A 5,396-nucleotide genomic window follows, 5' to 3' on the forward strand; every position below is an offset into this window, starting at 1 on the left:
CTGATCGCTGCCATGTCTTCAGCTGTCTCCATAGTGGCCTTGTGTGTATACAAAGAGGGCTGCCCCTAGGCTGACTTTAAAAGTTTTATTTTTTTTTAAATGTCACTTCCTGATCTACCAACATTACAGAACTCTGCCTTACCAAAATGAAATGGAGGGAAACAAACACATTTGCCGTATCTGACTACGTACATTGGAGGGTACACCTTACCACCTCTCACCTCTGCCCAGGAGAGGAAGACCAGAGTCAAGATTGGTCTCTGACCAGCTAGCAGAACATGACTTTCAGTATTGTCCTTTACGTTACTGTATTCTCATAGTGTAAGTTGTCCTCATATGTGACAGTATCCAAGTTTCTCTGAATTCTTCAGAGGCTTTTTCTTATATAATCTATTATATTCACAGACCACTATGTTTAACTAATTGGCATCTATTTTTCCCCTTTTTTTTTTTTTTACTGCCACCAAAAGGTACTACTGTAACTACATTTTGAAGTAAATGGAACCTTTGTCTTAGATCTCTTTGGGTTATGCAGTAGGCAGATTTTGGAAGTAGAGAAAGTCTTGGCTCTAAACCTAGCCTGTCGGCCTCTTGCATAACCTCTGGGTGCCAGGGCTTTTCCCTCCAACCTGATTCCGGGAAAAGATCTCTGGTTGTAAAGCCATTTACACCAGATGATTTCTAAGGTCCCTTCTCATTCTCAAAGTCTTTGGTATTGGTCATTTAGTGGGCATGCCAGTCAATTTTTATTCTCCCCATTTTAGGTCATTTCTAATTATGGAATGAAAGGTATGTTCTATTAAAGGAATGGGAGGAAAGCCATAGTGGAGGAAGGGTGTGGACACAGAGGGTGGCCTTCGACCTCTAGAAATGACACACAGGCAAATCTCAACTCTGCCTAGGATTAGGTCAGCCATGTATATGTGAGATCAAACATGTCCCATTGGAGCTATGGCAATGTGAATATCTGAGAGGGCTGCATTGCTTCAGGAATTAAGTGAATTATGCTGTTAGTATTACAGGCTTAAAAAAAACAAACCTTTAAAATCTCAGACCTGTGTGTAAATATCTTGTCTTTGTCTCATCTTCTCCATCTGTGCTGTTTCACTTGGTGATTCCATCACCTCCTGTAGTCTCAATCATCTCTATGCTGGTGATTCCCATTTATCCAGCCCTAACCTCTCTCCTAACCTCCAGACTTGAGTCTCCAACTGCCTGTTAGGTATCTCAAACTAGATGTCCAATAGACATTTTAAACTCAACGTGTCTAAAACTGAACTTCTCTTCTCCCAACCCCACCCCCAAAACTGAACTTCCTTATTGTTGTCAAGGGCCTCATCATTCTCCATCATCCAGGCTCACAACTCTCCTCATTCTCACCCCTCCCACATCCAATCTTTTGCCAAGTCTTGTCAATTTAACCTTCTCAACATCCCTCATATACTTCTTGTGATTGTGCCGTCGTCTTAGTACTGGCCCTCAATCACCTCAGGCCTCTAATGCTCTGCTGGTTAGTCTGGCCACTCCAATCCATTCTCCATTCAGCTTAATCTCCCAAAAGTGCAGATCTGACCGTGTCTCACACACAAGTGGGTTCCGTAAACTTCAATGACTCCCTATCGCCCCCAGAGTCGGATATGAAATCCGCTATTTGGCATTCAAAGCCCTTCACAACCTGGGCCCTTCCTACTTTTCTGTTCTTCTTTACTATTTTGTTTATTCAGTAATCTAGTGACATCAGTTTCCTTGTTGCTCCTCCCACAAGATGTTCCCATCTCCCTATTCTAAGTGCTTTTATCAGTAGTTAGTGACCCATGCATGGAATTCTCTCCCTCCTTATCTCCACCCCCGGGCTCCTTAGCCTTCCTCTGAGCCCTAGCTGAAATCCCATCTTCTACAAGAAGCCTTTCTTGATTCCACCTCAATTCTAGTGCCTTCCATCTATTACCTATCTCCAATTTATCTTCTGTGTCTATTTTTTGCTAAGTTGTTTGCATATTGTCTTCTCCAATTGGACTGTGAGGTCTTCAAGAGCAGACTCCCTCTTTTGCCTTTCTTTGTATCCTCGGCCTTTAATGCAGTGCATGACACATAGTAGGCACTTAATAAATGCTTGTTGACTGACTGTGTGACTTTAAGGGCCCCCTTTTGGGGAAAAGACCACTTAATCTTATTATTCCTTTGGAAATCTTGTAATCTATTGTTATCTTCCAAAGAAAAATAATTTCATGGTTGCTATTTTGTTCCTTTCTGGGTCCAAAAAGGGCCTTGTGTTATCCTTTCCTATCTTGGGATCCATAGGTTTCTGTAATTAGGTCTAAGAGGGACCTTCAAAGTCATGGATTCCAACACCCTCACTTTATAGATGAGGAAACAGACCCAGAGAAGGAAACTAACTTGCCCAAGGATTCAGCTGTTGTTCAGTCATTTTTTCAGTCATGTCTAGCTCGTTGTGACCCCATTTAGGGTTTTCTTGCAAAGATACTGGAGTGATTTGCCATTTCCTTCTTTAGCTCATTTTATAGATGAGGAAACTGAAGCACACAGTGGTAAGTGACTTGTCCAGGGTCACACAGGCCAAGCACTCTCTCTTTTGTGCCACTTAACGGTAAATAGCAGAGTCAAAATTTGAACCCGGGTTCTTTGAATACAGAATTCTTTCTACCGGCTTTCACGTTAACCTGATACTTGCAAGTAAAGGAAATCATGATCTTTTTCATATTGTAACCCTTCACTATCTGGTGTTTTTAAAGTGTTCCACTGTCTCCTTTAAATTCACTTAAACATCTGTCCTAAGAATTTGAAATCCTGCCAATACGTAGCTGTGGAGTTAAAAAAACCAGAGCTCTATTGTCATAAATGTGCCAAATGGTGCATATTCTGTACCTCTATTTTGCAGAACCATTGCAACAATCACTTTTGAAGTCCCCCATCAAAAAAAATCAACAACAACAAAAAATTTCTGTAACCCCTTGGGTAACAGTTGCCACTATAAATCATACCTCATTTCTTGGCAAACCATGGGCCTGCCCTAAAGAGTTATATCCTGAGAATACTTCATGGATTTTAAACAATGTTTAATAAAACACAGGAAAAGACAATGAACATGTTAAGTTCCAGTCTTATTGGGCTAAAATTAGCAGCTGTTGGTTGGGTTTTTTGGTTTGGTTGGCTTGAGGTCATTTAAAAGTAGCCCTTTTCATATTCAAGACAGAGGACATGCCATCATATTGTTTAAATTTCTAAGTCTTTCTTTCTCTTAGCTAAGTAAAGTCTTACCACTGAAATCCTATCCTCAATCTCCCAGGTAGTAAACACCTTCTGGGGGAAGTGACCCTAACTGGGCACACTCCTAGTTCTCTTTCCTAAGATGAAATCCATTTAAGACTTAATAGCTTGTATAAGTGGCTGAGGCTACCATCACCACCACTGCCACCATCAAAGGTTTATTTTGCCTTCTGATGACATCTTTAAAAGGACATAATAAAGCCCCACAAAAAGTAATGCAAATAATTAGAGTCACATTGTCAGTGGTTTCCATGGAAAAAAAATCAGGTGTCTGGGATGGTTGGCTCTACAGAGGAGAGAACCAAGACAAGCATATGAGATTTTGAATGGCTAGAGAAACCACAAAGGAGATGCCTCCCTTGAGCTGGCTTAGAGCATTCTCCCATTTCAGGAACCATTGAGTTCAGCACTTTTGTCCCTATTATGACTATCTTGCCAAATTCTGCTCAGAAGCAGTCAGGTTGCTGCAGGTGATGACTATAGCTCTTTTGGAGATCCATTCTGCTTTGCCATCTTTGGATTGCACCCAGCCTTTCTTTATATTCCTTTATAGTCCAAGGCCTCAGAGTCCATTTCTCTGAAGTGCTGCTGTCACCTGCTCTCTGGATGAGTGTAAAGGAAGGGCATGTCATTAATATCGGATAGTTTTCTTGAAAAGAATGGAAGATTATGAAGTCCATCACTAGTCCTTGTTACATGATCATGGATTAAGAAGTGGAAGGACCTGTGAGGACTGGTAATCCAACACCTTCTTTTTAAAGATGTAATATAGGGCAAAGCCATATACGTTCCCAAGATGATTCAAACCAAAGCGTTGCTTTGCCAGCCTTGTTTATTTTTGTTTTTAACCTGGTAAAATCAAGGAACTGCATTTTTAACTTTCTCAGAATATCATAAATAATCAAATATACCTTTATCTTTCCTTCCCCTTTAAGATTTAAGAGACTTAATTTTGTCTAGGATACTTAATACAGTTGTCAAATCCTAGGCTCTCCAGCTACAACTGGTTCAAGAAAGGCTTCAAGTATGATCCTATGACCAGGTTATCATCTGTCCTGAGAATCAGCCTGGTTAAGTGTGGAAATGCTCATCGCCCAATAGGATAGTGACAATTCTATGGCCATGGCAACGCATGCCTAGGTCGAAGTACACATCATTGGAGGCCATACCCACATCGCTGAGATCACGGTGTGTTGACACATTGGCATGAATGACTAATTTATGCCTGTGTTTTTCAGTGTTGTTGAGAGAAAAAGAGGGGGTGGCAAAGAGGTACCAGGCTGCAGAGGTTGGTAGGATAAAGTTGGTAGGTAGAACTAACAAGCAGAAGGGAGGTTGGTTAAAAACAAAAGGTATAGGGGCACCTACGTGGTACAATGGATAGAGTACCCACCCTGGAGTTAGGAGGACCTGAGCTCAAATCCAACCTCAGATAGTTATAAGCTGTGTGACCCTGGACAAGTCACTTAACCCCAATTGCCTCCAAAAACAAAAAGAATAACATCCATCCTGTGAGGGTTGTAAAATGAATTACCTCTAAAGTTGGTGAGTTTGCCTTTTCTGGAGCTCTATTAAGAGGATTTAGATGCCTGAAATACCTTACTTGGCTGCAGAGGGCAAGCCAGCATTAGGCCTCTTCTAGATCACTAGTTTGGGATTAATTATAATCATTAGCCTTTCAAATAACCTAGGTGTGGGACTCCATGATCTAGTATTTGTATGTGTTCGTCCTTTGTTGCCAAAGAAGACCATGCCATCAGAGAAATAACGACATGACTTGCACTTGACTTTGTTTTGAGTGAGGGAGGGCTGTGCAGGTCACTAGCCTCACTTCTCCTCCAGAGCCACCTGAATCTAGTGATCATTCATCAGGATGACTGGAGATGACCCAGGATGAGGTAATTGGGGTTAAGTGACTTGCCCAGGGTCACACAGCTAGTGAGTGTCAAGTGTCTGAGGTGGGATTTGAACTCAGGTCCTCCTGACTCCTGCACTGGTGCTTTATCCACTGTACCACCTCGCTGCCCCATGATCTAGTATATTTATTTAATGTATAGGCAAGAGTTAACCGAATGTGTATGTAATAATCATGATCAGGCAAGCCTACT

The sequence above is a fragment of the Notamacropus eugenii genome, chromosome 2 (assembly GCF_028372415.1).
Source record: "Notamacropus eugenii isolate mMacEug1 chromosome 2, mMacEug1.pri_v2, whole genome shotgun sequence".
Classification (NCBI taxonomy): domain Eukaryota; kingdom Metazoa; phylum Chordata; class Mammalia; order Diprotodontia; family Macropodidae; genus Notamacropus; species Notamacropus eugenii.